The 11,360-nt window shown below is 33.8% G+C and overlaps 1 pseudogene; it reads left to right on the forward strand.

Annotated features, from left to right (window-relative positions):
• Nucleotides 1-7,035: 7,035 nt before the first annotated feature.
• LOC109681082 (olfactory receptor 5M10-like) lies at nucleotides 7,036-11,190 on the forward strand (annotated as a pseudogene).
• The last annotated feature ends 170 nt before the right edge of the window (nucleotides 11,191-11,360 follow it).

The raw sequence follows: 11,360 nt of genomic DNA on the forward strand, positions 1-11,360 counted from the left end.
AGTCACTACACACATGTTCTCAGAACATGATAGAAAAATGAGCTATTTGACTTTCCTTGTATTTTTGTAATACTTGTTTTAGCAGTTGCTTTGGTAGGAGCAATGATAGAACAAGAATAAATGTATTCTCCTGGAATTTAGAAATCGTCCAGAGCTACACTTTTTTTGTAATATTTCTTATCATCTATAGGACCACTGTGATCAGAAATCTTGGAATGTTCCATTAATCAAGATTGCCTCTCATCTCCAATCTCCAATAAGTTTTCACTTGTTTTCTATTATTCTTTTTCATTCCTACTCAATTGTTGCTAAATTTCAGGAAGGATGGCCTATTCCTGAATGCAGCACTCATTTTTTTTTCTTTTAAGTTCCTTTACTGGCATTCACAACTCCCTGTTGTCCATGATGACCAATGACCATTATGTGGACACGTGCACACTGCTCTTTTACAGGCATGATTTCCCCCTCCCTCATCTGCTATAGTTTGAATGTTGAATGTCTCTCAGTGGTCTATGTATTATTGGCTTGGTTCTTAAGGAGGTAATATTGAGAGGTGATGGTGAATCCTTAAGAGATGGACCCTAGTTGGAGGTCATTAGGCCAATGACTGCCTGCCCTTGAAGAGGACTATCGGACCCAATTCTCTTCCTCTTTCTTTTTTTGTTCTTCGGTTCATCATAATGTAAGTAGTTTTATACCACCACCCACTCCCACCTTACCCTTTGCCTTATAACCAGCCCAAAACAATGGCACCAGTTAATTATGAAATGGAACCTCTAAAACCATAAGCCCAAAGATCACTTTTCTTGGAATAAATTGATTATCTCAGGTTTTTTGTTATAGTGATGGAAAGCTGACTAACCACTTTAATGCCAGGCTGTGTTTAGATATATATCTTCTAGGTTTTATAAATGCCTCCATTCATATTGACCTACTTCTAGCTTTCTTTCTGCCACCCAAGCAGTATCAATCACTCCTCTGTTATATTCCACCCATCCTGAAACTCTCATGCCCTGGCATACATGTAAGTGAGGTTACCATTTCTGCTTTTTCCATTTGTAATGACCTGAGCTGCATCCTGATGATTCTTATTTCTCTTCTCTATATCTTTATTGTCATTTTTCCACCTTGAATATGTGCTTTTAAAATTTTTTGAATTGACCAAATATTTATTCAATACTCAATTGTCACTAAGGAAACTAATATGAGTTACAAAATTCAATGCTTTACAAAATTCAATATTAATACTATGTATAGTAAATATGTTTTAAAGTTTAAAGTAATTCTATTATTTGCACTAAAGATTATCCATATATTTGTATTCATGTATAAATATATGAATATCTATATACATACATAGCCAATTCCTGTGCAATGAAATTGATTTCCTAACTTTCGTCACTTCCCAAAATTTATTCCTTAAAATTCAACACTTAAATTGAATGCACTCCCAAATGCCAGCACATGCTAAACAAGATTTAGGATTCTCAGATGGTAAATCCTATAAGTAATATTTTTTAACTAAAATCATACAAAAGAGTGTTTTCTATATCACTTGCAATGGTTTTACCATTAATTCCACTTTTAAGATAAACAGCAAATAAGTAGCAGATTTATAAATAAGATAAGGGGTTATTGAAGGGAAGAGGTTTTATGCATTGGATTATTAAATGGATTCTTTGAAGGAAGGAACATAGTTTTGGTAGTGTGAACTGAAATCCTCAGAAGAATTTTAAAGGTTCTGCAGACTGCTTTACCCTGACTGACAAGAACTTTGTGACTGTGTTGAGATGAAATGCTGTAGGTTGGGAGTCAGCATTATCTTGGGCTATCTTTGACCCTTATTAGCCATTTACCTTAACTTTTATATGTGACCTAACACTCTCATAACTATGTAAAATTCTTAGAATGAGTGGCTAAGCTTAACTGACCTCTGTCCTTTACCAAACCAAAAGCTAAGAATGGTATAACATCAGAAAATTATAAGAGATTTCCTCATCTTGCTGAAACCTGACTTCCTGATGTTTTCACCAAAGTTATTTTAAAATGCATGGACTAATGATTTTCTTTTGCTCTGTGACTATTAAAAGTTTACACACACTCTTCTACAGTGGAATATGTCACTCCAGGTAACTTGAATCCATATCCCTGGGCCATGACCATTCTTATTTCAATCATAATAAACCATTTTCTTATTTTGTTTAAAGTAGATTTCTGATTTCACATCTAGTGTGGGTGCTTACAACTAGTGAAAATGTAGCAGGCTCTTCTTTGCATAAGTTGCTCCTAGGGGCTGCTACTTGCAACCTGCTAACAGAGCAGTATGCTAGGAATACAGTGTTTGTGCTCTCCTCCTAGCTATGGCATTAGGTGCTTATAAACAGCAGCATGTTACTTCATTAATATGTAATTTTTTATCTTACAAAGTAATGGACTACATTATGACATTTATGTATGTGTATGCAATGTGCTTCCGTTTTATTTACCCCACAAGACTCTTTCTTGAACCTTCTTTCCCACTGGTCCTCTCTCAAATAGTTTTTTGTTTGTTTTTATTTTTAGACTTACATTCCCAATATGAGAGAAAACATGTCATATTTGTTTATCTGTTTGACTTTTCACTTAACGTGACGGTTCCCAGGTCTATCCATTTCCCTGCAAATAGCTTAATTTCATCCTTCTATATGTTGTATATGTCTACATATACAACATTGTGTACATATACTGCATTTTCTTTATCTGTTCATCCATTGATGGGCAGCGAGGCTGGTTCCATAGCTTGACTATTGTGAATAGTACCAAAATGAACATGGGTGTACTGGTATCAATATTATATGCTGACTTTGATTGTTTTGGGTACATACCCAGGCGAGGTAAAGCAGGATGATAAAGGTAATTCTATGATGAGTTTTCTGAAGAACCTTCTCACTAATTTCAATTGTAGCTGGATTAATTTACATTCCCACAAATAGTGTATGAGAGTTTCTTTTTTCCTGAATTTCCACCAGCAGTTTTATTGTTTGTTTTCTGATGATAAGTCATTCTGACAGGGGTGATACAGAATCTCAATGTGGTTCTGATTTATGTTTTCTTTATAGTAAGGCTGTTGAACATTTTTTATAAATTTATTGTCTTTGGTATTTCTTCTTTTGATAACTGTCTGCCCATTTCTTTTGACCATTTATTAATTGTATTATTTTATTTTCTGTTTAATTTTTTGAGTGCTTTATATGTTCTCATGTATTCTGGATATTAGTCCTTTATGAGATGAATAGCTGGCAAGTATTTTCTCCCATGCTAAAAGCTATCTCTTAAGTCTAAAAATTTGCTTCCTTTATTGTGCACCATCTTTTTAATGTTATACAGTCTCATTTGTCAATTCTCAGTCTAGCTTCCTAAGCTATTGGATTCGTATCAGAAGTCAAAGCCTATCCCTAGATCTTGAAGTCCTTTCCCGGTGTGTTCCTGGAATAGTTTTAAAAGGTCAGGTTTTATTTTATGACCTTTGATCCATTTGGAATTGATTTTGGTGCAGGGAAAGAGATAGGGTTGTAATTTCAATTTGTTTCTTGTGGATACCCAGTTTTCCCAACACTATTCATTGAAGAGGCTGTCTTTTCTCCAGTGTATGTTTTGTCACCTTTATCAAGAATCAAATAGCTGTAGCAGTGTGGACTTGTTTCTGGGACCTCTGATTTCACTGGTCTTACAAGCCTGTTTTTGTGCTAGTCATGCTGCTTTTGTTACTATGACTCTATAGCTCCCTGTCATAGTGAGATCTATTCTGCAGAAGGGAGGCACAAAGTCTTCACATGCTTCCCATTGATAGTCACCTTCCTGTTTGGGATGCTTTTCCTAATCTAACTACATGGCAACCCCAGCTATTCAAATCATCAAGTCAAAGCGGTGTCTGTGTTTACACAGTGGTGTGTCATGATTAATCTTCTTATTTAAAACTGAGAAATAAGGAGGTCAAAGATTCCTTAGGTATTTATTTATTTATTTAATTTTGTGTTGTGACTCAAACCCAGGGCCTCACACATGCTAGGCAAACTATCACTGATCTACACCCCCAGGCTTCTTAGGTAAATTTTTTGAAATAACCTATTTATAATTCTATAATTAGAATCATAGCCAGAAGTGTTAAGATTCTGAAGTACCTGAAAAATAATCAAATCTATCTCTATTCACTCTTGTTCAATTTTGTTGTGTCATGAGTTTTTTTGTTTGTTTTGTTTTGTTTCCTGAGCAGAACTAAAGTAAATATTTAAAGTTTCTGGAAAATGTGGTCCATCTTTGTAAATCCCACTTGTTCCAAAGAATTAAAAGTTTAAATAACCAAATGCTAAACCTCCTTCAGTTGTGGTTTTGACCAACTACTGTCAGAAACAATTCCTACTCATGCATTATACAGCTCATTTGGATATGGAGAAGCTCTCAGTCAGCCTCACATTGTTACCACTTGTGTTTAAACTTTATGCATCCTGAGCAGTCATGGTTTTTCCTCAGTGGTGCTCTCCTTGGAACTACACATCCACAGACACCAACAGTCTACAGTATGAAATTTCTATAGCCTATTCAGGTTTTAAAGAACAATATAAGGGTGTCTGAGACAGAATAAGACTGAGTAAAGAGTCAGTTTGACTTATTTCAGTTTTAATGGCTCTTTGATTTAAGAGTGATTGAATTATAGGAGAATTGATGATTGATAGACTATGTCAGAATATGTCCAAAGATTAGAATTATGTTTTAATCATAAAGTAATCAAAGGATAGTATTGAATAATTAGCTCTGCCAGACTCTGAGAAAAACAAAATTTACCTCAAAACTAAATTTACATATATATATGCATGCATATAATGCAAACCTGAACTTTAGCAAATGGGGAATAAAATAAAGATAATATCAGTATTCTGCTTTTCAATATACTCCTCTCCTCCACTCTCATGTACTATTATACAGTCTTTTGTTTGTTTGTTTATTTCTTTGCTTGTTTTTTTTTTCCTTTTTCTTTTATTATTCATATGTGCATACAAGGCTTGGTTCATTTCTCCCCCCTGCCCCCACCCCCTCCCTTACCACCCACTCCGCCCCCTCTCTCTCCCCCCCAATACCCAGCAGAAACTATTTTGCCCTTATTTCTAATTTTGTTGTAGACAGAGTATTATACAGTCTTATTCCTCACCTTCTCTAGATGACCTCAACTTAGTGTTAGAGAAAACAGAAGTCTTTTATGGGAATTGTTTTGTCTTTACTATACTAAAACTATAAAACTTATCTACTTATATGTTCCTCTTTCCATATTATTGAAAGTACTGGCTTACTTTTTATCTATCTGTGCTGTAAGATCTTATGCACACCTATAATAGCTGTGTACACAAATGTTAGGTAGAGATTTTGGTCTCAAAAGAGAATCCAGATCCTCAAGGTATCAAATTAAGGTTATGCCTTTGAGGATGAAAGAATATTTTAATTGGGTTTTTAGACATATTCTTAGAAACTCAGGGGACTGTCCATTATAAATCTTCCCACTTTGTACAGTACACAGTGGGTCGATATTTACAGGTAGGTTACTTTCTGCATTTGTTAACTAAAAATACATCTTGTGTTTTTGTGTGCAGATTAGTGTCCTGTGATTGTGGAAAAATATGTTCATCAATTGCCTTTGTACAATCAATTCTTACATTGATATGTTTTTGATTCTTGAAAGAATCCATAATTCTATATAGATATGTGGATGCGTATTTGAGAACCAAGAAAACAATAGTTTTAGGATGAAATACTTGCTGAGTGATTTTTGTGTTCACTTAACAATTTCACAAAAATATGCAGAGAGTAGATTAAGCTGGTAGTGAAGCCGTATTTAAACACCTCTGCTTCCTTAAAATCTTATTTCCATGGCTGGGTAAATAACATAAAAATGTGAACCAAAAAATCCTCACCTTTCTGCAGATTCTTGTATTGCTTATTGAACTATTCAAATGCTACTTTCTCGGGAAGCTCTTCTCTGTAAACTAAAAGCCCCCTGGCCTCATTTTTCTTCTTCAGTACTTGCTTTAGCTGACATTATATTGCACAGCTTTTTTTTCATGTTTGATTCCTGTTCCCTGTATTCTACAATGTGAGCTCTTAGAGAATGTAGAATTTTTTCATTGTTATAAGTACATATTGTAGAAGAAGAAAAAGAAATCAAGCTTGGCAGTGTATAGAAATAAATGGTTAGATTATTTTCAAAAATGAGAGAAAAATTCTTGGGTTCTTTGTTGTCATTTTTCATTTATTTTCTTTTTTTCTTTATCTTGGTTTCTGGAGACATGTTCTTACTGTTTAGCTTAGAACTTGCAATATAGCCCAGGCTGGGCTGAAACTCCTAGTTTTCCTGCCTCCATCTCCAGATTGCTGAGATTACAGACATGTTCTAAGTCTTTATCAGAATCTATATTGTCATATATTAAGAGATGACTTTAAAAAACCCATTGCTCTGCAAATGAAGTTAAACCAGACACCTATGAATTTTAGATGAAAACTACACTTCACACTCATCTTTTATTTGGCATCTGAAACAATAAAATATTACAGTTACAAGGACTCTGGAATTCCAACTTCATTTGTCAAATTCTGGTATTGAAATGACTTCCTGAAGTGCATTTTTTATTTACCTAAATTTGGTTCTTTCATCAAAAAGTTTAAAAAAGGCAGTAAATGCACCATTGGTAAAATAAATAAATGTTTGAATATATGTAAAATATAAGTGTGAATTCATGTACACAAATATAAATGTGAGAGGAAAGATAAATAGAAAGTCAACAGTGTGTGTGTGTGTGTGTGGGTGTGTGTTTGAGATAGTGAAAAAGCAGAGAGATATAATATAGGTACATATAAACTATGATGCATTTCTTGAGAACAGAATAGGAATTGTCCCATAAATGAATAGATAAATTAGTAAGTGATAAAATGAATAGAATAAAAGCAGAATCTATATCAGAAAGCACTCCTCATAGTGTCTGTCATTTTCAGTTTCCAATGGATAAGAAAATGCTTTCCCAAAACCAAACTGCAGTGATGGAATTCATTCTCTTGGGACTCACAGACAGCCCAGTGCTAGAGAAGATCCTGTTTGGGGTGTTCCTGGTGGTCTACCTGATCACACTGGCAGCAAATCTGTGTTTGATCATACTCATCAGGACCACTTCCCACCTCCAAATCCCCATGTATTTCTTCCTTGGCCACCTGTCCTTTGTAGACATTTGCTATTCTTCCAATGTTACTCCAAGCATGCTGTACAGTTTCCTCTCAGACCAGAAGACCATTTCCTATGCTGCATGCTTCACACAGTGTCTTCTCTTCATTGGCCTGGTGATCACTGAGTTTTATATGCTTGCTTCCATGGCACTGGATCACTGTGTAGCCACTTGCAGCCCCTTGCATTACAGCACAAGAATGTCCAAGAACTTTTGCATCTTTCTTGTCACATTTTTGTATGTGTTTGGCTTCCTTAATGCTCTCTCTCAGACAATGCTGACATTTTGCTTATCTTTCTGTGGATCCCTTGAAATCAACCACTTTTACTGTGCTGACCCTCCATTAATAATGTTGGCATGCTCTGACACCTGTGTCAAAAAGATGGCAATGTTTGTAGTTGCTGGTTTTACTCTCTCAAGTTCTCTCTTCATCATTCTTCTGTCCTATATTTTCATTTTTGTGACCATTTTGAGGATACGTTCTGCTGAAGGCAGGCACAGTCTTTTCTACTTGTGGGTCCCACCTGACAGCAGTCACCATATTTTATGGAACCCTTTTCTGCATATACTTAAGACCTCCTTCAGAGACAGCTATAGAAAAGTCCAAAGTAATTGCAGTTTTGTATACTTTTTTGAGCCCAATGGTGAACCCATTGATCTATAGTCTAAGGAATAAGGATGTCATCTATGCTATGCAGCAAGTGACCATGGACAAGTTCTTTAAGAAAACTGCAAGTTAGGTATGTGCTCACCTGTAATCAGTAAATGTCTGGTGTCTTAGTGAATCTCTTAAAGTGGTTAAATGTTATGATTTGATTATCAATATGAACCCTCAGTAGCCACTTAGCTCATTTCTTATTGAATTCAGCACTACCCATTGAAATTTTTTTCATAAGAAATGACAATGTTGAAATTAGAAAATACTTTTTTTTCAGAGAAACCCTGAATATGCATTGGTTACTTTATAAGAATTCCATATTAACACTTAAGGTCTACACTTACATAAGAATTATATGTTAACTAAGTTACCTTGAAGAGAAAATGGAACACTGGGGTAGGCATGGCAGAACAGTCTTATATTTCCAGCTACCAGACAGACAGGTAGCTGGAATTGCGAGTTTGAAGGAAGCACAGGTAAGGGGAGTGATACAGTATTTCAAAAGCAAAATAAAAACAAAAATTTTTAAACTAATTCACTGGTAGAGCAATTGCCTCACAACAGTGAAGCCTGAGTTCAATCCCCAGTGTCAAAAAAAGGAGGTGATATATACTGCATTCACCTTAATTTGTGCAGTATTAATGAGTTATCTACATATTGAAATAGTCTTTATTAAATTTCCTTCAATGATTAGCATTTAAATATCTTAAGCTTTAATTTTAACTAAAATCTCTCCATGAAATGTTCATAGGAATTCATCCATTAGCTTTATTGTATAATTTTAAAAGTATTTTTATGAAAATATCCCAGATCTGTAGTTTTTGTAAAACTTCTTTATTCTTAAATCATGCTGCATTGAGTAAGGTTGGTTCTATCAAAATCTCAGTTGTGACAGTAACTAAAAAAGAGAGAAGGCGATTTCTGTATTGCCTGAATACAATGAGTTTCAGAAACATTTGTCTGTGTATTTGATTCTGTTGCAACACCATGATAGTGGGAAAATAAGAGAAGGTAATCTGGAGAGAAAGCAATTAAGAAGAAAATTCTAAAGGGAAGTTGTAAAAGTTGTCCATTACAGCATGGTTTCTGGTTCTCCTTCCATTTTGCTGATCAGTACCATTTATCCTTGGGGATGTTTCAGTATCATAACAATTTCTTTTTTTTGGTAAACAAAGATTTTTTCCATTCCTGACATCCATTTAGGTGTGACACCATAGATATATAATTCTATTTGAAAAATGTATTTTAGTGTCATTGAAAAATTCTCTGTATTTTGCGTTATAACAGAATGCTTTCATTCATTTTTAGCACTCTGTGGCTAGCAGAAATCCAACTTAAACTCAGAAATTCTTTAAAAATAGGAAAGAGTCTAAGTTGTTAGATACAAAAATAATTTTGACATGTAGTTATAGATTAGTGCTCACTTTCATGTGACTATTGGTTTCAATCATTGCAAATGAAGTAATTAAAGGAGTATTTTCTCCATTTATGATATGTGGAGTCTTTTGCCCATAATTAAATGTCTTATTCAAAGTCTCTCAGGCACAATATAGCACAAAAGCAAATATTTTAACTCCAAATTTTATCTCCTTCTGATTCACACTGCCCGATGTATTAAATCTTCAATGCACACAGCAAATGCTGGATGCCACTTTGGGGATGTTGACCCAAGGTCATCGATGGATGAAATTTTGGTGATTCGGACTCTCATGATATATGTCATAGCAATAACTAAATTCTACTTTTCTGACATTTCAAATTAAAAATTATAATTTATGTGCATTACTAGTAGTACTATTTTACTGTTTCATAAAAAAGCAGACAATTTTGACATATAAGAGACTTATAAGACCATTTTATTAATATATTTTCCACTATATAAATTCCCACATATTCATTACAAAGAACTAGAAGATAAGGATGGGTCTGATGAAAGAAAATTTATCAGTCTTATACACTAAAACAATGATGAATTTCTTTTTTTATATTTCTTTTTTAATAAATTTATATCATTCATGTTGTTAAAATTCAAAAATATAAATTCCCATGTCTGTATGACTGTCAGCATAGATTTTTACATGAAAGTGTTGTATTTCTATTCACATGCACATTAAAATTTTAGTAGATATCATTTAGTGCAATTTTATGCTTAGTAATTTTTTTGTTGTTTTTTTCTTCGTTTATTTTATCATTTTTACATTTACTTACATGCATATACATTGTTTGTGCCACCCCCTCCCCTTCAGGCAGAACCTGTTCAGCCCTCTTCTTCTCTGATTGTGTTGATGAGAAAACACAGGAGGTAATAAGAAAGGCATATGGTTTTTGTTAGTTTGAGATAAAAACAGCTATACAGAGAGATTCCTAACATTGTTTCCATGCACTTGTACATTATAACCCAAATTGATTCATCTCTATCAGATCTCTGCACTTCCTGGTCACCTTCCCATAGTGGCATCTGTCAGTTTAAGATACTATATTCACTCCTGTACAGTGAGCACATTGACCACATTCAAGTTTTAGATTTCCTTCCCTTTCCCTATTCCTCCCATACACAGTCTCCCCTTAGTGTGTGACCCACGTCCAATAACAATACTGAATTTGTTTTGTGTCTATAGTCTGCATCTAAGGAAAAACATGTGATTTTTGGCTTTCTGAGCCTGGCTAACTTCACTTAAAATCATGTTCTCCAGTTCCATCCATTTACCTGTGAATGACAAAATTTCTTTCTTCTCTGTGGCTGAGTAAAATTCCATTGTGTTTAAATACCACATTTTCTTTATGCATTTGTCTGTTGTGGGTAATTATATCCCTCTTGATATTGATTCCAAAAATGATACATACAAATTGTAGAAAACAAATTGAAAAATATAAGGAATTAAAGCAAAATTCACTTGTAATATCTCAAGTGCTGCCCTCAGAATTTTAATGTATTTATTCCACTTGTTCTATCCTTCATACCACTACACCATCATAGCAATGTATCTATTATTTTTATAGTTTATATATTATTTTATAGTTGTACTTGTCTTTTGATATTTTACTTAGGATACATTCCTAGGGGAAGAATTGCTAAAGTAATTATTTTGAAAATCATTAAAGTTCATGATGAATTTTACTATGGATAAAGATATTTGTCATAGAAATTCTTACCAATTTATACTTATGGTCAGTAATGTTCAAGGGTAACCAATTTAGTATATACTTTATCAAAATTAGGAAATATCATTTAAGATTTTTTTTGCATTTTTTCAACTGAAACTCTCAGAAAGAACCCTCTTACAGGAGTGAATTCAAGTATGATATATTTGATATATTGTAAGATCTTTTGTAAATGTCCCAACACAACAATAAAAATAAATAAATAAAAGAATATTTTTGCAATTAGAAAACAGAAAAAAGGACATATACATTTAAAAATAAAGGATGTATATATCAGAGTGTTGATTGTCTTTCATGTT

This window comes from Castor canadensis, chromosome 1 (genome assembly GCF_047511655.1).
Source record: "Castor canadensis chromosome 1, mCasCan1.hap1v2, whole genome shotgun sequence".
NCBI lineage: Eukaryota > Metazoa > Chordata > Mammalia > Rodentia > Castoridae > Castor > Castor canadensis.